Source organism: Sander lucioperca, chromosome 5 (assembly GCF_008315115.2).
Source record: "Sander lucioperca isolate FBNREF2018 chromosome 5, SLUC_FBN_1.2, whole genome shotgun sequence".
Taxonomy (NCBI): Eukaryota; Metazoa; Chordata; class Actinopteri; order Perciformes; family Percidae; genus Sander; species Sander lucioperca.
The window spans coordinates 9,314,197-9,338,345 of record NC_050177.1 but is presented as its reverse complement, the minus strand read 5'-3'; the positions used below and the strand labels follow the sequence as shown (position 1 = coordinate 9,338,345).

The following is a 24,149-nucleotide window of genomic DNA, read 5'->3' as shown; positions in this document are numbered from 1 at the left end:
CAAGATAATCCGCAGACCAGCTTGTAAATCGTTTCATGTAGAAACTATTTTCTTTTACCAAACTACACTTGCCGTACCGTATCACCATGCAGAAGGAAGCATACCGGAGATTAGTTTATAGCTAACCGATACTGCTAGCTCACCTGAGCTAGCTAATGCTACATCTCAGCCAAGGAGGATGCTATTAATGTTTACATCTAGGGTTGCCGGATGTACTTAGGTAAAAAGAAAATAGTTTCTACATGAAACTTCTCACAACCAGGTCTGTGGATTATCTTGAGTAACCGGGTCATGATTTCTGGAAAGAGACATTGCTGTTGAGTTTTTCAAATGTATTTTTTGGCCCAATACAGTCTGCATGGAATGCTGCTCGGGTGTGTGAGAGTGCCCCTCTGGTGCTCTTCCGTTGGGTGATCCTACTAGTTTAAAAAGGTTGAAGGAAACTGAGGCGGGGAAACTCGAGAGGGTAAAATTTAAAAAGCCTTTAATATCTTCTTGGCTATAAAGTCATTAAAAAAGGCCTACATTGTATTTTCTATGTTTTGTAATGTATTTTTTGGCACTTTAAGCACCACAAGCCGTATATGTGATATAGTGCCATATAGTTCCCTTATATTTGAGAGAAGGCAGACTCTATCTCTATCTTTATAGAAGATAATTCAAACACTGGGGAAATATTTCCTTTACATTTTGGGGTGAAGTTTCCTCCAGAAAATGATGGCGCAGCTGCACGCAAAAGAAAACACTGAGGCTGCCAACCACACTCTCTTAAACTTTCAAGGTGATACCTGATTCTTTGTATCAGCAGGAAACTGTTGCCAAGGGAACAGAATTACTTGACTGTTGATAAAGAATGTCAGGCAATCAAGAGGGAGCTGGAGGCGCTGGAGCACACTCTGATAGGGCGACATCTCCACCTCTCTTCTGAACAAGGATGTGGGGAAACCTGACAATCCATCAGCTTCTCCATGGATACTGGTCAGATCCACTGTGATCAGCGCAGCACTGCGGTTTAAATGCTGTGTAAATGTCTCTATCCAAGCACGACGTCTGCAGTGGAAGCAATGTAAAGCAAAAGGCATTAATAATGACAGTCATTACCTGACAAAAATAGACCTTGGAAGGTCACCTGCAAGGCAGAGCCAGTTTTACAGAGAGAGGCAGCTCACAAATATCAGTGTCATTCTCTGAAGACTTCAGCTGAATAGCCTGTTAAACCAAAGATCTATAGCCTGACATTTTTCCTCCCTTTCTACAGCCGTGTTGGCTGCACAGTTCCAGGGGAGGGCTGTCTACACACACACACACACACACACACACACACACACACACACACACACACACACACACACACACACACACACACACACACTCTTGTCTTTATGTAACATACCTAATTTAAAGCTACTCGTTTCAAGTAGGAACTCTCACATCCTCTCGTTGGTCAAGTGAATGGAATCTGGGTGAGAAATATTTTGTTACAAGCTCTGTGTTTTAGAGGCAGTTATATTTTTTTATATTTTTTTCCTTCCTGCGCTCCCGGGGCTAAATGTTTAAACAATGTCTAGGCACAAAAACCATGCACATGCTATTCCCCACATATAAAGTTGTATTTCTAAAATAAGAATGTGCAGTGAGCACACATCATGCTTACGTTCGTACATGTGGTTTTGTAGAGCCAGGTGCTGGTGATATGATAAGTAGAGATGAAATATAACTTGAGAGATGTACTCATATAGTAAAACATAGTTTGTGTAGGTTGTTGATAATTTTTTTGCTGTCTACACAGCGATATATAAAATGTCAATCAACGGTGCATTTATAAACTTTTAACCTAAGAATTTGAAATGAGTCATGCATTTGATTTGAATTTTTAGAAATTTACATTAAAACTGTAATTTACCTTTTTATAGATCTTTTGATTTTATCATCAGTTGTGAAGCCCTTTGTGAAGTCTGTTTTCAGTACGAGCGCTAGAAATGAATTATTGTTTGATAACGATTGAGCTATCGCTGTCAATGATGGTTTACTGGTGATGAATTAATGCTACAGGCTTTGTAAATACTCAGTTGTGTGTAATTGCGCCATCAGAGAAACATCATCAGTGTGGCACTATCGGTAAAATTGCACTTTTTTGCCATTCCTTTCACTGACCGGTCTAATAAGTGGTGGAGCAGGCAGAAGTATCGATATGCAAACTGGTGATGGAGGGTATTTCTCAATCCTGGCATTGCTTACTGTGGGAGTACCCAGTGCACCCAGTTCCACAATGACTTTATAAATCTGACTTAAAGAAAGTACATTATTCTTTTCTGTCTTTTTGCGTACACACCGTTTTAGTCGTGAATCTACCTATGTAGTCGTTTTATACATTTGGCCCCAGGTCCGGCTACTGTTTTCGTGACAACCAATGTCTAATTAAATGTCATAGGAAACTGTGTATGAATTAGGGATGCACCGAATCCAGAGTTTTGGGGTTCGGCCGAATACCGAATCCACTGATTAAGATTCTGCCGAATCTGAAACCAAATACCAAATCCTACTCCCATCTTCAGTCCATTAACACAGTAAACACATTAATGAAGTATACAACGTCCACAGCCTCTAAAATAGTTAAATGTAACAACTTAATGTTTAATTCACACTCTCTTTTCACATTGTAGGGAAACACAATTTTGTTTGGCAAATTTTCACTAACCAGTGTATGATGAAGGCATGTTGGGTGGGTGAAAATAGAAAGCTAACATTTGCTCCCACTGTAGGGAGACTCATTTGCCGAGAGAACAGCTGACAGCCCGGGAGAGGCACTGTCTGGTTAACACCAGTTTTTATCTGTGACTGTCCTTCCTTTGCCGTACCTGAAGTTGCTGAATTTTGGCTGCTGTCTGTAGATTCCTTCATGCACAACTCGTATTCTTTTGGCTGTTTCATACGCAGATGTTTTAACAGCGGCGATGTTGTGTATTGTTTAGGGTCCTTGCCACCACGAGTCAAATCGGCATTGCAAATTGAACATGTAACTGGACTTGAATCACCTTCTTTTGGCTGAAAGTACTGCCAAACAACACTTTTTCTTCATTTTCACTCTCTCACAGCCTACTGCATTGAACGGTCCACCTACGTAAACACCTTCCCGTAATCAATGGCAGCGTCATTACGGCATCGACCAGCGTAGCGCACGTAGTGCAGCATAGGGTTCGGTGGGAAGAAACCGAACCCCCTCGAAAAGCCCAATATTCGGCCTAATCCGAACCCAAATCCTGGATTCGGTGCATCCCTAGTATGAAGTAACATATTTGGCATAGTTTTGGTATTAAAATAATAAAGGTCACATTAAGACTTTCAGTCTAAACAAATAATCTAAATATGTATATGTAAATTCATAAAATACTTCATGGATGAGCCTGTGATAATCTCAGTGATGCATAAAAATGTGCCTTTTTACTTTAGAGTTTGATTGATTTTACATCCTTTAAGATCAAATGTACATCACACACAGTGAAACACACGTACAGTGAAAGATATATATATATACACATACATACATACATACATACATACATACATACATACATACATGTACTACATAAATATTTGAATATTTAGAGACAGAAGGCAAACCATCCCCTCTGTGGGATTTGGTTTCGACAGTTGCATCCTTTTTAATAGGTTTGTCTTTTTGTTCCTTTTAAAACTTAATTTTATTCAAGTAATGAGCTGAAGAGAGATCTATACTGCATAACAGAAAATAAGTTGACTAAAAAAAAATCTGGAAAGAAATTGACTGAGTCTGGCCTTTGAAGATAAAGTTAATAAATGAACCAATATGCACACGTGGCATATCATCAATTATTTCAACTTAAACATAATGATGCATTATTAAGTATTTTTATTGGAAGGAATATCATTACATGGATCAAAGAGGTTAAAATGATTATGGATAAATTGGATTTACCATCTTTTCTGAGTTTTCTATTCCGAGCTCTGAAAAGTGGTGGAAGCAGAGAGTGTGAGAGCTTACTGCCTACTCCTCTAAATCATGCTCAATTTATAAAACCGTAAGCTGCAAATTGGAGGTAATTATCCTCCACTTATCCCAGAATCTCTCACCTCTATGAAGACTCTTATAAGCTAAAGTTTGAATAACATCCAAAGACATAACATTTCATTTCCATATTTGTTTTTTTAACTTAAATAACTAGCTGAAATAATAAAAATGTATTGAATGAATGCCTACTCTAGAATACACTGCTCTCATCCTGCAGTGTTAGATGACATGAAAGCAATAGTTAGAGTAATACTGGAGAGTGAAAAGAAAGCAAGTCTTAAGAATTTTTGGCTTTTTCGCTGCATGAAATTTGTTGACAGTGTGATGTGGAGCCATATTTCTAAGATTCTTGGCAGGACTGATTGTAGAAAAAGTTGTGTGTAACAAAAGACACTGCCAGTTTACCACCGAATGATAATCCAAATTAATAACCTTGACTAAATTACAGTTGCTCAGATTTGCATTCACACAGAGTTTAGGATCATCCAACTGACGGTTCATAACTTTTATAACTACGCAGGTATTAACTGGAACTAATAGATGCTCTTATGTCTAATAGGGGATTTTTTTTTTTTAATTTAGCATTACAACGGATCCTCTTTTAGCAAACTTTGTGCTGCATGTTTTCAGGTTCACAACAACTTCTGAATATTTTGAGTTCTCAGTAGAAACCTGTATCATGCAAAGCCTGCCTTTCCAGGATCAGTCCACAAAAGTGACATCATCACAACATACACGGCATGGCCAAAAGTATGTGGGCATACTTTTGATTCTTGAACATCTCATACCAAAACCAAGTCATAACAGCCATCACTCTAATGTGAGAGGTTTTTTTTTTTTTTTTTACAAGGTTAGGAACCTAGCTGCAGGGATTTGCTCCCATTCAGCCACAAGAGCGTTAGCGAGGTTTTCACACGGATGTTAGGCGATAAGGCCTGGCTCACAGTTGCTGTTCCAATTCCACCCCAAAGGTGTTGGATGGGGTTGAGGTCAGGGTCAAGTTCCTTCACACCAAACTCGGAACACTTGGATTGCACCTCATAGCCCTTAAATTGCCTCCTCGATTCCTCCACTTGCCTCCCTTCCTCGTGTCTTAGTCCCTACCACCGAGGAGGCACGGGAGGAACGCGAGGAAATCACGGGAGGAGAGAGGCAACGAGCAAATGTGTTTTAGAGGGATGAGACGTCCTTTTCCTCTGAAGCGTCACATGAATTCGTCAGCTGTATGGGTGGAGTTAGCAACTCCTTCAGCTGCCCGGCTTCCGGGAAGTCTGCTCCTCGATGATCCCTCCTCGATGCTCGCTCCTCGGGGCAGAAATAAGAGCTTTGAGACTACCTTCACTGAGGAGGGACAGAACAACTTCCGATTCAGCCGAGGACCGAGGAGTCGAGGAGCTATCAAATAAGGGCTGTGAGATTCAGTTCTGTGCACGGAGGCAAGACAGAAAAGGACCTTCCACGAACAGTTGGCACAAAGTTGGAAGCACATTATTATCTAAAATATAATTGTAATCTGTAGCAATATGAGTTACTTTATTTGGAACAAAACACCCTAACCTAAACCCTGAAAAATGGCCCCTGGTCAAGGACACAAAAGTTTTTCCATTTTGAGTTTTTTCACTATTTGTCATATACAGCTCATTGTGTAAGTAATTATGCCGGAAAAATGTTTTCCACCCGCTCATGAAGTGAATTGTTTTTTTTTATACAGTATTTTGAATTTAGATCATGTTTCCACATTAAGCATTTGCATACATAGATATTTTTACCCACATATTGGCATTTGTTTCGGTTTCCTTGGCTGTCATTTACTTCCAACAAAGCAAGGCTCACGAGGAAGCAAATGAAGAATTGATTTTCTATCATCCTACCTTACTGGAAGGTTCCCATTGTGTTTATTTGGCCGCGATCACTTCCAACTGCCTTGACTCATTTGTGTGACAGCGGAAGTAAATATAGTTTTGCTTGCAAATTTTACTAAATGTATCTACTTGGCCTCACCACAAGCCAGAATTAAGCAGTACTTTTTCTGTTTTGACAGAAAATTGAAATTAAATTTGAACTGTTAGAGATGAACTACTTAAAGAAGAATAGGGAGGAATAAAAATAGCTTTTTATCCCACTTTTACATCACTGAGTTATGTTAACCTTTGCTAATTATTTCCATACTTGATCTCTTTCTTTCTTTATTTGCCTCCCTCCACTGTCCTCACGTAAAATTTCCATCTTTTCATCTCATATTGATTTAGAAGAACAAGCTGTCAAAAGCACCTGTCTCCAGCTGTATGCTGAAACGGGCTCAGCTGCTCAGCATCGTCTCTCTGATTCTACCTCCAATTAATATCAACTGGGAATGTCACTTGTAAATAGGGGACATCAGCTTTTGAGATAAACTCAATGCAAAGAAGGTTAGAAATTTCAAGTTGTAGTGAAGAAGTTCTCACGGACATTTCAACCTCGATTACAACTCGTTGTCTGTCTGATTATTAGGCTAGTGTGGTGCAGAACGGAGGGCTCTCAACATTTTGGCAAATACGCTTTTTTGCTTTTTGATAAGACTTAGATAAGAAGATCAACACCACTCTCATATGTGAGCCCATAGATAGAAAGCTAGAAAGACAGAAAGAAAGATTGATTTTGAAACAGGAAAAATGAATTTAAAGCAGGTTAAAGACTGCATTTCAATTTCAATTTACTTGCAGAGTAAATTTATGCTATCCCACTCCAGGTCATACATTATCTCAGTTTCTTGTGCTGAATAACTATAGCACTATGAGTACAGATTCGTCAGTGACTAAATGAGATGGCAATTCAAATCTTGTATTGGATCTGACATTGTTTTATTCACACTGCCCATAGCTGCTGAACAAATTGAAAAATCACTTAACTGGAGGTTAGTGAGAATGACGAGTAGTCTGAATCGAAAAAAGATCATTTATACCCTACCTGTCTTTCCAATGACTCCGATCCTGGCTGCCCTCCAGCAACTGGTCCTTAATTACTCACTAACGCAGAAACCCTCTGACGTGTTCGGTTGCTGAAGGCTTCAAGTTACCAAGGCTGTCTGAACAAATTGGTTAGCAAGGGGGTTGGGTTTGTAATTGTTGTAGAATCAGATAAAAACGTTGGTTGACTCAGACCAATTCCTCAAACTGAACAAAAATAAGTCAATCACATTGGGTTATTTGTAGTCACACATTATTGTACTAATTTTTCTTATCTAATATTATTGTTCATGGAAATTAGCAAAAAATGAACCAAGATGGAGATCAGTTGTTTTATATTTGCAGTGTAAACAAGGTCGGGCAGTGCTGTTAAACTCTCTTTTAATTTTTGTATTAATATTTGACAGCTGACAGACTGTATCTTCTGTTTTCTCTTCTGATGTTGCTATTTCAGCTTACAAGCTCTCTCTCTCTCTTTTGTTACTTGAAGTAAACGCCCTTTGTGCAGTAATTTTGTGGTATATGAAGCTCTCCCTCTGCAGATCTGTAGTGTTGGAGTAACATCAAAAGGCTCCCAGTACAAAGAGAACAAAGTGCAACAGTGTGTAGTTTTGGCTGGGTTATACTACAAAAAAAACTGGTTCATACGAACTGTGCAGAGATGTTCACAAGTCATCTTTTGGAAGTCCAAGTCAAGTCTCAAGTCTCCGTCCATCTGATCTGTCCCTAACACTGTATTGTTAAATCTTATGAATTCAAAACATGTCCTGTAGCTACCATCCATACAATACAGTATCAACATCAGTTGTAGGATAACTTTATGGGGTCTACTGCAATGCAATCTGAAGAAACACAAATTAAGAACTGTGTTTCAATTTCACAGTTACCCGTGACGATATATGCTACATTTAACGTCTCTTTCACATTAGCATGTGACCCTATCTGGGTGCGTTTTGAGACGCCTGATGAAGTTTGACGTTGTTGATCCGGCATAATTTATCTTGGTGCCACACACCTTGCATATAGCTGTTAGCTTGCTGCCACTGTTTACCAAGTTATTGAAAGCAAAACTAATGATAAAAGGCACAACTCCGGGAGGACTTGGTATCACCATCGTCTATGCATTTTTTGATATGTGAGTGCGCGCACATAAGGCATAGCGCATGCGTTGCGTTGCACATTATGGCAAAGGGCAGGGGACATGCAGCTCGTCATACGTTTCCCCAACGTATATGCGGCAATAAAAGAAAATGGAAATACATGAATAAATTTAGATTTAAAAAGCAATGATTGCATGAAAACAGTTTGTTGACGAGTCTCGAAGCTCGAGTCCGAGTCAAGTCTGAAGTCTTTTGGGTCGAGTCGCAAGTCAAGTCTGAAGTCACTTTTTGTGCGACGTAAGTGTGACTCGAGTCTGAGTCACAGACTCCAGTCCCCATGAGCAAGAGAGAGATGTTCAAACATTTACAGAGCTTAACATAACTTGTGCTAATGCATGGTAGCCATAATATTTGAGCTGTGCACATTCTTGGCTCTACAGTAGGTGCAACGGTGCATCTAACTGTTCTGGCCTGCAAACTCTCATGCCTTGAACGTCATGCAGTTGACACTTTTCACATTTTCACATTTTCACATTTGCGGCGCAGTGCAACCGCAGCACCTTAAAACACTGCGGTCAAGTGAGACGTTTGGATTTTGGTGCGTGTCTGTTCGTTCTGTTACAACACCGGTACTTGAAGCCGGCCAAAAAGGACAAGGAAAGCAATCATTTTTGACATTTTATATACCAAATACATTTTTTCAATGTGATCCTGTTCAGGATGATTCTGACTATGACCATGTACATTTTGATGTTATTTTACTGTACAATTTTGGAGAAAATTAGGGAAAGTCAGCTCAAATTACATCAATACACATTGACATTTTCCTTTTTCAGAAACAACTGATACTGCCGTTTTTCTCGCAAGGACTGTCTAGCAAAATTGTTACGTATTTATTTTCCCTACAATTTACGCTCAGCAAATAAACACTTTTGCATTTGCGCTTTCTTTGTACACACACCATCCACCTCCGGACATGTACAACTTCTGTGCAGTACAAGAACACATTTTCCATATAACACATTCGGCATAACCATTTAGTAGTGCATGCACGTAATATCTAGGAGACAGGATTGCTTCGGGCACATAGCCCTTCCCCCCTTTTAAGATGTAATTTGAAGGTTTAGGGCTATCAAATCACACTTTAATTTCCTTTTTTTCATATCAGTGCATATCTGGACATATACAACAGTTACAACACCGTCATGGTGTGTCAAGAGATTTCACACTGTCATTGCCAGAGTTAATTGCTCAAAAGACTCCCTATGCGGTTTTAAACACCACAACAGGATTAAATACCAATTGATCTTCCCACTCATGCTTTACACTGACATCCTTTACCAGTGAATGTATACTGTAAAGGCACTAACAAGCTTGAGTCCTTACTGCTATTCACACTCTCTTTTATAGCGCTGCAGAGTTTGGCTAGTGTTTCTTTTGAACGCAGCCCAATAAGACATTAATCTTTCAGGAGTAGCTGAAACTCAGCATCTTCTCTTTTAAAAAAAGTGGTAACAGTGGCAACTGTGCATGGTCTTTCTTGGACTATTTTAATACCGATTTTTTAATAACACTTTGTAAACAAATATGGGCTATGCTCCGGAAGTGAAAAATAAAGCGTCTGCCTTTGTTTGCTGTGGCATAATGAGCGTTTTGAAAGAACATTTAGTACATCATAAAGATGTCTCATTGCTAAACATATACTGTACTTGAGATTTTTTTTGCAGGATGGTAGGGGAAGACTCATCCCTGATTGGCTCGCCCTGACATTCTTACCCTAACCATAACCAATCCCAATCCCCTTGCCTAAACATAACCCTCCTCTTGTCTAAACCTAACCAACCCAACCAGAGCAGGCAACGAATACTAGCCATTCAGGGATGAGTTCCCTAATGAATATTCATGACCCCTACCATCCTGCAAAAAAAGAAGTTTGCATACTGTACACCGAGAAAGATCAGCCCATTAAAAGGTGTCACAGCCTGCCTGTATCTTACCCAGTAATGCAGTCACTTTACATTTTTCTCCAACAAGAGCCAAACTGACTGGAAGAGGAGCAAGGTTATTTTTCGTGTCTCAGTCTGATCTTGTGATTCCCTTGCAGAGATTGTTTTGAGCTCTGATGATATTGGTCAGGGAGAGCAGTCTCAGTGGCTTGATCCACAGTTGGTGCTGCATAACAGTAGCTATTGAATATTAAATGATCAGCCCCTGGGGAAATTAATGGGGTATGACAGCAAAGGGGCTCTATCACAAGTCTGGTTAAAATGACAGTGGCAGGAAAGAGGAAAAAAGGGGCTTTGGGCCAAAAACACTGAGCACACTTAGTGTTATCTATTGAAGTTGCAGAGCTGCAGGTGCCCAGGGCTCGACTCCACCTCTCTCTCTCTCTTCCTGTATACACACTTGACACATCTGTGACAAGAGCAACAACAGCTGTTTAACCTGAAGCACTATTGTCCAACCAAGGGATTTATGGATAAAGGACTGCAGAGCAGAGAGAGAGTTGTCTCATTCAGCCTGTGAATACACATCATTCGCTATTCCAATAGAAAATGACCGGTATGGAGCCTGAACAGCTGCTCTCAAACTTGCATTTTGCATAACTTGCAAAAACATCCCCAACAAAAGCATGCCCTGTGAGAAAGACGAGTGAAACCAATAATATTAAACAAGGTTTCCTGGGTTGAGAGCTTGTTTTAATGGCAGATACAGTACACAGAGAAGCCCGAACAGGCTGCCTCCCTGTTGGACAGCTGTACTAATGGAATCCTGCATAGTCTCAATTATAGCCAAGTCCCAAATCTACTCTAAGTGCCAGGCTGAAACAAGTTTGTGTATTTACAATTTTATTTCTCTACTGAGACCTAACAAGAAAACCAAGAAGGATGCATGAGTGTGGAGCCTAAAGGCAAATAGTGTGCCATAGGAGACTGTCTGTTGAAAACTACAATCAAGCCAAATTTTTATGGAATGTTTAGGTTGTTTCATGACTTTATCCAGAACACAGTTGGCTAACAAATCTTCATAGCAAAGTAACATTTTACAACAGGGATTCTTAAGGGTAACACCACCCGCCCCATTAAAACACCAGCACCCATTGTTTTCTATCCCTTATCATTTTGAATGGGGGTAGTGTGTTTAGGCTGCGGCGGGGGTTGCTGCAAGGGGAGACACTAAAAAAAACGCAATGGTTGCTCAGGGCTAGAGCTCCTCACCCACCTCTGTATTTTCATAAAAAAAAACAAAAAACAGCTCTATTCCTTCTTTTTCGACGTCAATCGTTTTATTTGTTACCACAGTGACTCAGAGAAATGCCTGCAGGAGCAAAAAAGCAGGCCTCGTTGCCGTTTACCCGTACACAGAAACCTACCAACATGGTGGCGGCTAATATGGCTACTGATGCTAGCGCGGACTTAAACGTGGAAAATGTTATGGCCAGGGTCCTGGAGGAGCAACGGGTTGTGCTTGGATCAGTGGTCCACAACGCAGTGAAGGAAGCACTGGCAGAAATTGATACCTCGCTGCAACACATCAGGACAGAGCTCGAGAGGCAGGGAGCTACGGTACGTGATCTGGTGCAACGACTAGACAAGACACAAGGGGATAACAGGCAGATGAGAAACATGGTGAACGCCTATGTTAAGGACCAGAAGAAATTTGAGCATAAGCTAGCCGAAATGGAAGACCGATCCCGATGCATCAATGTACGCATCATTGGACTGACATAGGGCAGCAAAAAAGATGACCCAGTTGGGTTCCTGCAAAAGCAGTTACCGGTGTGGCTCCCCTCCTTACAGAACAGGGCTACCATCGAAATTGACAGAGCACACAGAATCTACAGCAAGGGTACAACAACACATACTCTAATTTTCAGGTGTTTGAGTTACCAGGACCGCCAAGCAATCCTTCAGGGGGCGAGACAAGTACAGCAGAAAGGCCCGATTCGTGATCCCAAAGCAACGCTACGCTTTAAGACTGACTACAGTGCTTTCACTGTCCAGCAGCGCCAAGAATTTATAGAAGCTCAGCGTAAGCTACATGCTAAAGGCGTCTCAAACTTCCTTATTTATCCTGCCACCCTGAGAGTGACCCACGGAGGGAGAGTGCTCACCTTCGCTACAGTCAAAGATGCCGATGTTTTTTGTTGGGAACTGGATACGGAGGATGACAGGACATCCACATGAGCCGCTCCACGGCTGGACTGAGTGCCAATGTCGGGGCCAGAGGACGACGGGGTGACCTCTCGTCTGGTGCTGGAGCCGGCGGCGGGCCTGGGGCTGGCAGACCCAGCGGCTATGGACTAGAGGTATCTGGAATACTGTACTAAGTTTGACTCGAGGGCACTGTAGGTAAGTTTTGGAAGCAAGCTTTAAAGGGACATTTAAGTAGACTGAAAGAACATGATGAATGCGGACTATTCAGCTTATAATCTATGTTTACTATTCCTACTTTGCTGGTGTGTTTTGCGCATAGCCTATTTCAGAACTTATAGCTGATTGAAATGTAGTATGTAAGTTTTGGAACCAAGCTTTAAAGAAACATTTAATTAGAACGAAAGAACATGATGAATGTGGACTATTCAGTTTATAATCTATGTTTACTACTCCTACTTGGCTGGTGTGTTTTGCGCATAGCCTATTTCAGAACTTAATAGCTGGTTGAGACCTAGTTCTAAGGTTTTTGTAACATTGTTCATGTTTGACATAAGAGTGCACTAGAACTGTTTCAATTAACCTGTGACTTTAGACAGGAGGAGCAGTTTTGAGCTGGAGTTTTGCGCGAGCTGCGTTTGATGCAGCCACGTATCTTACGGATAGGGGAGGGGGTCTGCGGTCTCAGAGAGTTAGGGGGTTTATTTTTTATGTTTTTACCACACTTTGCTTAGATCTAACAGTTCACCCTTTGCTACAAATTTATCAGCAAATTCCGGTAGGGTACTCAAGACATGTATACGTGTACATTTTGAAGATGCTGAGCTTTCAATCCTTTCAGTTAACATCAGGGGGCTAAACGGGCCGATCAAACGAGCTAAATTCCTGGACTATTTAAGAAGGAAGAACATAGACGTGGCGCTTATTCAAGAGTCACATTTACGTAAAAATAAATACTTCAAGGTTGCTGCTTCATCTAGTGACGACACCAAAACCAAGGGCTCCATTGTGTTGCTCTCACGGAAATGCGCACTCACCGTAGACAAAAGTAGTAAAAACTAGGGCTGTCAGCATTAACGCGTTAATCGCGATGCGATTAAGGGTCGATCATAACACGTTAATTTTTTTTAATCGTATTAATCGCATGCCGCCATTTATTAATTTATTTTCCCTTCACTCGGCTTTGCGTCGTGCCTAACAGGCTACTATTTTGCCGTACTTCCTCATAATGAATGAGGCATTAAATGCCCTTTTCCCATCTGGTCGTTGTTTTTGTCATTCAACAGCTATTTACTAGTGAAATAAGTTATTGTTATAGTGATTACATTATTATTAAATCATTTAATTTTGATGATATGGCCTTAGCAATAAACAAGCCGTTCTTTAATGTCGCCAACTGTTTAGTACCCTTCTTTTTTTAAACTAACTTAAAAAGTATTGTTTTTTCAACTAAAAACAGTTCTGAAATGCAAAAAAATTGAATTTTAATCATGTGATAAAACATGCGATTAATCGCGATTAACTATAGAAATTCAACGATTAATCGCGATTAAGAAAATGTAATTGTTTGACAGCCCTAGTAAAGACCTATCAGGCAGGGTATCTTATATATGTACCATGATAAGGAGTAGAAAAATAGCCTTTGTATCTGTATATGCAACGTCTACATATGATGTTTTTTTCCCACGCCTAACCAATGAATTGCTTTCTCTCAATGAATATTCACTAATTATAGGGGGAGACATGAATGCAGTACTAGATTAGGATAGATTAGGGGTCAATCACACAAAAGCCCAGAAATGTATTTCAGACATGTTTAAAGCAGTTGTGGAATCCCACCATCTTACAGATATATGGAGGATGCACAACTCTACTAGCAAGGATTACAGCTTCTTTTCCACATGTCACCTCACCCACTCCCGCATAGATTATATTTTGTGCTCCAGTGAGCTTAAGGCAATGTTCCACATGATAGCAATAGAACCAGCAATTCTGTCTGATCACAATGCGCTGATAACCACATTCCATTGTGATATGTTAGGAGAAAGCTCTAGGAGGTGGCAATTCAATAATTCCCTTCTTCAGAACACAGCTTTTGATGCAGAATTTAGAGCCAGACTGGCTGAGTTTATATCAGTCAACACCGACTCAGTTTCTGACCCTGTGCTTACCTGGCAGGCAACTAAAGGATTTATTAAGAGATTTCACACCTTCCTGCTGTCAACTTGAAGAGGAAAAGAGAGGCAAGGATTGCCGAGTTGGAAGAACGCTGTAAATCTTTAGCGCAGTCTCTTAAGACGTGTTTTTCAAAATCTACACATACTCTTCTAGTCACAAGTCGAATAGAGCTAAATGATCTGCTAAGAAGGAGAGCTGAATTCATAATGCACAGAGTGAGGCAAAATTATTATTTTAATGGCTGTAAACCAAGCAAATAGCTTGCTCTGAAATTAATACAAAGCGAATCCAGAGCTACTATCAACAGCATCCGCACAGACCGAGGTATCTCAACAAATCCTAAGGATATCAGCGCCACTTTTCAATCCTTCTGTTCAAAGTTATAGGAGTCCTCCTGCAACTCGGATCCGACAGTGCCAGGAGTTCCTAAAAGAACTAAACCTGCCTCTTCTTGACCCAGAGGAGGCAGAAAAACTGTGTCAACCTATAACGTTGGAACGATGGAATTCCATCAGAACTTCTACAGTATTTTGACATATTAGGACCTACCATTTTACAAGCTTTAACCTCAGCCATAGATAATGGTTCTTTCCACCAACAAACCAACACTGCGCTAATTTCTGTTATGCCCAAAAAGGTTAAAGATCTTACGGATTGCTCAAATTTCAGGCCCATCAGCCTCATCGGGACTGATATTAAGCTTTGATTCCAAAGTCTTGGCTCTCCGCCTAGAGCGCTTTATTGAGAAGCTAGTCCACCCCGACCAATCAGGTTTTATACCAAAGCGTCATGCTGCAGACAATGTACGCAGACTATTTCATGTAATAGAAGAAGCCAAAAACCTTCTAACAACGGCAGCAGTTTTATCAGTGGACGCGGAGAAGGCTTTTGACCGCCTAGAGTGGAACTACTTGTGGCGAGTAATGGAGAGGCTTGGCTTGGGGGCTAAATTCATTGACATGGTGCGTACTTTAAATGCGAATTCCGCGGCCATAGTCTGAAACAATGGCTTGCACTCTCAGCCATTTCCCATCGAGCAGGGCTCGTGACAGGGATGCCCGCTTTCCCCCATGCTGTTTACAAACTCTCTTGAACCATTAGCCCAATCCATAAGGTAAAATAAAATCTGTAATATCTCAATATGTCAACTCAATCTAATGCTCTTTGCAGATGATATTTTGTTGTACATATCTGATCTTGAGGACTCTATTCCAAAAATTCTTAAGATCTTCAATGAATTTGGCTCAATTTCCAGCTGTAAAATTAACTGGAATAAATCTAATCTTCTTTTATTGAACAACAGGCAGGTGACATCAGCCATTAGTGTTACAATACCAACCCAAAGCAAAATGACATATTTGGGCATCACCATACACGCATCGCTACAGCAAGTTGTCCAGCATTTGTCGCAAGTCAGCCAACATGGTGTGTTGGTCACTCTGGCACGAACAGCACACCCAAGCTGATCCCACAAGTGTTCAATGGGGTTGAGGTCAGGACTGCTGGTTGAAGAATGGGATGCCATCCCACAGCAGTGTGTGACCAGGCTGGTGACCAGCATGAGGAGGAGGTGCCAGGCTGTTGTGGCTGTGTATGGTTCTTCCACACGCTACTGAGGCTCCTGTTTGTGAAATGAATAAATTGTTCAATTGCCAATATGTCTTGTTTCTTCCAACTTCAATCATCCAATCCACCAAACACCAAACGAGTCAATGGCAGAATAAGCTGTTTGGCATTGGCAGAGAAGATTTGGCAAATTTTTCATGGGTGCAACCCACATACTCAGCGCTGCTGCTCATCCCACAAATGCATGTTCCTTACAAATGGGGCACCATTTGAAAGGGAGCTAAACAAGCTTTCCAACGGTATAAGATTTATTGCCAAAAAGCATTGTTACCACAGAGAAATAATCTACCAAACACAAATGTCCTTACTTTTTGTGCTAAGTTTATATTAAGAAGTGTTAAAAGGGATCTGGCCAATTGGTCTGCGCTGCCAGCATTGCTACGGTCCAGGATTGCTGTTGTTAAAATGAACATAGTTCCTTGTGGGAATTTTTTAAGTACAATGATCTCCTTACCCCCACCAATACATTTCTGTAAGAAACTTGATACCTTAATTCGGCAGTATATTTGGAATAATAAACAACCTAGGCTAAAGTACTCTGCAACATACCACAACTGCAGGAGGCCTGGCCCTCCCCAACTTTAAAATGTACCACAGAGCCTTTCAGCTATGGGCCCTCAGAGTGTGGATGGACCCCTCATCTACAGTTCCATGGAGAGAAATAGAGCAAAACCTCACTGGAAGTCGAAGACTGCAAGACCTTACCTTTACAGGGGTGTGTCCAAAAAAGTGTATGCTAGCCTATGGCCCTATTATCACCAACACATTGACCAACTTTAAACAGGTGGAGGAGCAATTACGCTAAACCAATAAGTGACATTTCAATACCCCAATATGGCACAATGCACACGTAATGTCTGGTAACAAACCCTTTGCTTGTAACCAGTGGAGTGACAGAGGTATTTATACTTTAGACCAGCTATTCAATGAGAAAGGTATGTTGAGTTTTGAAGACATGAGAGCTAGTTTTGAGGTCCCCAGGACATCCTTCTTCTTTTATTTTTGCTTAAGATCAGCCCTAAAATGTTATGGAGTGCCATGGGTAAACAGTCTTGAGGCGCACCCAGTCATTAAATGGTTTGTCGATTTTCCTGTGAAAGGATTAGTGTCCAATGTTTATGCTAAACTGATGCAAGTATCTGTAGGATAACTCCCAATATTAAAGAAATGGGATCGAGAGCTGAGCCCTGAGGGGAACGTAATTAATTGGGAGACAGTTTGGGACAACATTTTCCACTGTTCCAAGAACCCAAATCACCAGTATATCCACTTCAACATATGTCATAGGACATATTGGACTCCCCAGAAGAGATACATCGCTAAAGTCATCCCCACTCCCTATTGCACGTTCTGTCAACCTGAACAAACTGGAACTTTCCTGCACATGGTCTGGGAGTGTGAACAGGTGCATGAGTTCTGGAATAAAACAACATCAATAATATCTGATGTGATAGGATGTTGAATTCCTATTAGGGCTGAACGATTTTTGAAAATAATCTAATTGCGATTTTTTTTCCCAAATATTGCGATTGCGATTCGATTATTTTTTTAAGCTCTTTGTCTTCTGTATTATTCAATAAAGACAAACAGTAAATCATTTTATAGTATGAACACACAATTACACACTAGACAGTTAAATAAGTAAAAATATAGTATATAGTGTGTGTATATATATATATATATATATACACACACACACACACACACACACACACACACACACACACACACACACACACACACACACAACAGTGTATTTTTTTACAGTGCACAGAGAGGATCTGCCTCCAGCCCCTCCCCCTCGTGAAGTTGCTGCCGTGTGCACTTGTTCAGAGAGGCTATCGTTACGTTAGCTAGTTGCTGGTGTTCTTGCCGTGGGATTAACTGTACTAATAAAACTGTTGAAACACCGCGGCCACGCTGCTGTGAAAGCTCCCCGAACGTCATTTATCAGAGTCTGGTTGTTACCCCTCTCAGTGGCAGCTCCTCCACTCATATCTTTATAATGGAGCTAATCGGAGCTAACCGCTAATCAGAGCTAATCGTTGCCAACCGAGCCTTGAGTTCTGTGTGCCTGTATCCATTAACTGCATGTATGGACTCGAGCCCGAATAAAACCCTTCATTTTATTAAAATGGCTGTAAAAGTTTTAAACTACAACTCCGAGTTGTTTGAATGACAGAAATCAGCTCAAGGTACGGCGTAGCGTTAGCGTGCTAGTTGATGCTTTCTCTGCGGAGTGCAGACTGATGAGTCATGTGACCAAATCGCAGCCTTTGCGATTAGGAAATCGCGTTTTAACATATCGCGATATTATCGCAAATGCAATTAATCGTTCAGCCCTAATTCCTATTGACCCGATTGTTTACTTAATGACGACCCTAAATTACACCTGCTTGAGTGACAGAGGAAGATTTGGCTAGCCGGCTCAACTGCAACCAAGAAAATGATAGCTCAACGCTGGCTCCCCCCTCACTCGCTTTGTATAAAACAGTGGTTGGCGTATTTTCTAGACATAGTTATGCTTGAGCTCTCTACAGCAAGGATTAACAAAGCCAAATCATCGACTATCAACCTATGGAATAACACAGCAGCACAAATATCAGACCTAATGCGCCACAAGAAATAGAGGAGTGTGACTAGGCAAGGTGTGATTTCTGTTTATTTGTTTTGTTTTCCTTGAGACCGCAGAGGGTGGGGGTGGGAGAGGGTTTTTGTTCTTGTTCAATTTGTGTTTCTCTGTTCTGTATGTGTAATGATAAAACACAATAAAAAAATGTATCTTAAAAAAAAACAAAAAAAAACGCAGCGGGCCTGTAGCGAAAAGTTGAGATCGACACTACTTTTGGAGAAACACAACCCCACTTTACGCTGCGGTGGCCAATCACGTAACCAGAGATTGTCATTGTGTTTGAGCTGTGGTTTGAGGCGGTGTGAGAGTTCTGTACAGTAAACAGGAAACATCGCTGCCGCAGAAAAGTTTTACACTATGAGGGTAAAAAATGAAACAAGCGCTGAAGTGCCCGGGAGTTTGTGTAATAGCTGAATGTTTCCACCAAAGCACTCGCTATGTCTCACTAATCTCTTTTCTTTCTCTCTCTCCTGTGAAATAAAGCTGCCTTCAAGTGCGGATGGAAACGTCAAAATCTATAAACGATCTGACCAAAAACAGTAATTGTGAAATATAAAGTCTACTTGTGCTTCGTTGGGCGGTTTAAGAACACAACAAGATGTCACACAAATGGGCCGTTTCAATGACACTCCCCTTGCCGCACCACCCTGCAGCAAATCGCGGATCACTTATCTTGGTGTTAATGCCCACTAAGGGTGAAGACCCACTGAACGCAGTGCAACACCAAGTGCCCCTATTCATTGTCTATGAGACGTGAGTGAATTGCTTCTCAAAGCATTATGGGATAGCAGGAGACACAAGAGTTACCAGCAATGCAAAAAAAGTAGCTGAAAATGTTTACTTTATGCAAAAAGTTCCAAAGTTACCTTTACCTGCTGTGGATAAATGTCTGTGGAGGAGGCAATTATTAGTCAAGGTTTTGTGATGCAATTTTTAGGTGGCCCAGTTGCCTACAAGATTACCAACACTTAAAGAAGTGCATGTTGGCATAGAGTCACATAAATTGATGGAGAGCAATGGTTTATTTAACAGGGACCACAAACAATGTTTCAGATTAGCAATGTAATGTAATATCTATCTGCAGCTAATGTGCAGCCCTAATCCCTGGTTGGGCTCATTTACATAGTGGTTACTAACAAGGAAGCTACTAGATTGCCTAGAAGCATTGACAGGCCAAAATGTGATATTGTGATATTGATTATGAATATTGCAATATCAATATTAATTTTTGATATTTTTAAGTAAAATTACTAAACTTATGGGAAAACGCATCAAAATAGATTCATAACAAATAAAACAAGTTTTCTTACAACACAAGGTTTATTTCAACTGACAACTCATATTGGACTGGTAAAACATGAATAAATTAATAACGACCATGTCTCAGAACAGGACACGTTTTACTGGTTGTATAGTATAAAAACAATAAATAAAGAGCATGTCTACAGAACAGGACATATTAGAAACAGTATAAAAAAAATACTGCATACTTATCACGACACTTTAATATATTGTGCAACGTGATATCGCGATAACGATATTGAGTCGATATATCATGCACCCCTACCTTCTACCATATCCACTGTAATCAATTTAAAAGCATAGGGCAAACCGGTGATCTCTGTAGATTACATATTTCTCCTCAGTGAACTGCTCAGTTTAATATAGTGTTGCACCATTGAACACAAGTAATGCATAAATCAGCGCTTGCCCTGGGGGTTGACTCACCCTCCGCCCCGGAGTGTTCCCCTGTGAATCAGGCTGCTTTGACATTCACCTGCCTGCCCTCATGGGTAAAATAAAAGACCAGTTGCTCTAATCTTTACTCAACCAGTGATTTAGCCTGCCTGTCTGCACTGATAACACACTCTATCAGAGTCAGCCTGAGAAGAGGAGATGAGGGTTGTGCTGTGGTGCTGTTGTGCTCAGGTAGGGCCTTTTTAGTCACTGCCACCCATCCACTGTGAGTTAGCCGGCATCCTCCTTTTATCTTAGCCTTGGTAGCCTCTATTCCATACACCCACTGAACCCTAACACTCATCTATTCAACAGCACAGAATCCTTGGCATGGAGCTTTGAATTTCACCTAGATGCACTCACACAATGGCAGCCTCCAGATCCATCTAGTCAGATGTCCTTTCACTAACTCTTACTTCGCTCACTTCATCTGTGGGGGGACTCGGCTTCATTGCAAATGCTGTCATTTTGACAAGATTACTTCATGACTTGCAGAAGAAATTCTTCAATAATTCAGACATACACTAGAGTTTGTATTCATAACAGCTACAACTTGAGCAAAAATGGAACATTGATAAGCATGACTAACGCCTTCAGTAATTACTTTCTACAGTTGAGCACAATAATAGGAAAAAAATGTTTTATACTAAAGGCCTTAATGTACTCTACTTTATGGAATGGTGATGGACCACTTCTTAGCAGCAATTATAGTGCAATAGTTGAGTTTGGGATAATATCCTAGATTTTTTTTTTTTATACATTATTAAAGTTTTTAGACCAGGGGACTTCAACGTTTTTTAAGCCAAGGATCCCTTAACTGAAAGAGAGCTGGAGCAGGGACCCCTTACTACATGTATTGTCTAAAATGAAGTTGCATATTAAACTGGGCCTACAAAAACGTGTAGGGTGGCCTAAAGCCGTTATACATACCTTTGCATAGAATACTAAGCTATTACAATAAAATAGCCTAATAATTGTTGGCCTTATTTTATAAATCATGTTTTAATGTTACATGTGGCACAGTGAATCCTTAGGATGAACTGCATCTGTGGATGGCTACCTTAGTGACTACCTTACCCATAGGCCAGTAAGCAGTGGGGATTTATATTTGCTAATAATATGTTGGATTCATGTTACTTTGCATTTTTGAAAAAACTTAAAAAAATTAACAATTATTTGGAGGCCCCCCCTGCATTGACTCTGAGGACCCCCTAGGGGTCCCGGACCACTTGTTGAAGATCCCTGTTTTAGACAATATTTCTAAAATACCAATAAATGTTAGCTGGACATTTTTGTTAACAGCGTAAACATAGTTGAACTGGGACATATGGCAACAGCAATATGACCATAATCTAACTATAAATCGAGGACTGTGCGTGCGTGCGTGCGTGCGTGCGTGTTGTCTTTTCCTGGTTCCGAAGGCTGCATTGCAGTAAAGTGATGTAATATTCTGAACTTACCAGACTTACTAGCTGTTTTCGTATTTGCCTTTACTTAATTAGTCAGTGTATCCACATTATTGGTGATTATTTATCAAAACTCTCATTGTGTTAATATTCTGTGAAAGCACCAATAGTCAACCCTACAATATCGCCGCAATATCGTCATTGATGTATTTGGTCAAAAATATTGTGATATTTGATTTTCTCCATATTGCCCAGCTCTACTTTAAATAATAAATGTTTTCTTTTTTTTCTTCATGTAAAACATCACATACATATTCATTCAACTCATATGGCATCAATGATTCTCTTTGAGTTTCCTGCTTTCATATGAACATAGGCCACTCAGTGCTTTCTGTCATTGTTCCTGATGACAAGGACTTTTACACAACAATCATCACCTGATCATGTGCTGCTGAGAGTTGTGTATATTCAGTGCAAAAAGGTGTCTAACAGACTGTGTATGCAGCATTTTTTTTTTTTTTAAAGCTTTTTGCCCGTCGACAGATGCTCTCTGAATCTGTGCTGTGAGTGATTATGTTTGTCAAGACAGTGGTGTGTTTGCCGAGCACTGAAGAGTGAGATTGGGAAGTGAAAATAGCCACCCAAGATAGACAGCTGCAGTGCTGTGTTGATTGCCACTTCCTCTTGTGTGATTTGAAATTGAGTTTCTCAGGATATATAAAAAAAAGTCTCCACCCTCAGGTGCTCATCTTGCTGTACTGCCAATCAAAGCTGTAGCCATCTTGCATCACTATGCCAAAGCTTTAGCTGCTAAACTAGCCTGAGCCCTTCATCTCCTCACCAAGGTGCCACAACCACTCTAACTCATCCTCTGACTGAAGGGCTGTGATTGGACAGACAAAAAAACTGTGTTTTTGTACAGTGGTTTACAGATTAAAGAAGACGACACAATGCCTGTGTGTGTGCAATCAGACTGTGTTGCTCTTGCAATTGGAGTAACAAATTGTCTCCCCTTGTAATCAGCATCTCTATGCCTGCTGTTCTCATCAACATTCTTTGAATACTCTGTTGCCATGGTACCTTGAAAAATCTGCTGCTGAGATTTTTTTTTCTTCCTGATATAGAAATTCTCATTTTTCTGTCTGCTTACCTCACGGACAAAAACACTTTGGATCAATTTCAGACAAAAATAGTTAAAATAGATTGTTTGGAGGAAAAAAAGAAAAACATACACTGAGAGAATAAAAGTAATGTTCTGCCGTGCACCTGCTGGATTTTTGTTGAATTAAATCTGTTTGATTACACAAACAAGCCACTAAGAAATACGGGGGCTGTAAAAGTGTAGAGATTCCATCGGGGGGTGGTGGTTGAAATCACAATCACCTCACCCACCGCATGCACACAGGTCTTTATACAGAACACAACATTATAGGTTTTAGATAGAAATGCTCAGCCGAACATTCTAATCTTTCTCTTAAAATACTTTTCTCAGAAGTGCAGATAGGATTACATATATTTTAAATGCCTGACTCTCTGAATACCTGTCTGATCCATCAAGAGTTCAGTGAATGTTTTGACTAAGAATAAGTGAGTTCACACTTAGTCTCGCATTGCCAGACCTTCCTCCACAGCGCTGCAGAGGAGGGTCTGGCTAGTCCACACAGCATTCCGGGATGCTCTGGTTTATTGCCATTTCTTTAAACCAGAGGCCTGTACTACGAAGCGAGATTTGGCGTTAACGAGCTAACTTCAGGCTCAACCCAGGGTTTTCTGTACTACGAAAGTGGATCACTTGTGTTCGGGTTCAATCGCCGTGGTAACTTATGCTCAACGCCTAACCAGAGGCCTGTACTACGAAGCGAGATTTGGCGTTAACGAGCTAACTTCAGGCTCAACCCAGGGTTTTCTGTACTACGAAAGTGGATCACTTGTGATTGGGTTCAATCACCGTGGTAACTTATGCTGAACGCCTAACCTGGTCAGGAGCAGGTTAAGTTGGAGATCAGAGATCAACCGGTATAAAAGCACCGCCCACTGACCAATCAATACTCGACTGTTAACGGCGTCACCGTTCTTAGAAGATCAGCTGGAGCTCGGTGGGCGGAGAGAGAGAGAGGTGCGCTCATAAAAGTTAAAACATTTAGAGACTGACAACCCCGTTAACATTTCCTGATGGGTATTTCTATGAAAGATATAGATTTTCAGTGGAGGGAATTACTTATAGGCTATTTGTTGCCTTCTTTAGCCGTGTGTTGCCAATGCGCACATCGGTTTAAATTATGTTTTTATGTTTTTTTTATTTTCTCTCACGATCGCGCACCAC

General features: G+C 40.7%; 1 long non-coding RNA gene across 1 annotated transcript in view; it reads right to left on the bottom strand.

Annotated features, from left to right (window-relative positions):
- The window catches only part of LOC116047535, a 31,264-nt gene extending 7,413 nt beyond the window's left edge, over positions 1-23,851 (bottom strand). Inside the window, exons 1-4 of the long non-coding RNA XR_004104410.1 lie at positions 23,841-23,851; positions 22,679-22,683; positions 12,971-12,976; positions 7,256-7,263 (exon numbers count right to left, since the gene is read on the bottom strand). This is a non-coding gene — a long non-coding RNA (uncharacterized LOC116047535). The remainder of the gene's footprint in view (positions 1-7,255; positions 7,264-12,970; positions 12,977-22,678; positions 22,684-23,840) is intronic.
- Positions 23,852-24,149: the final 298 nt, after the last annotated feature.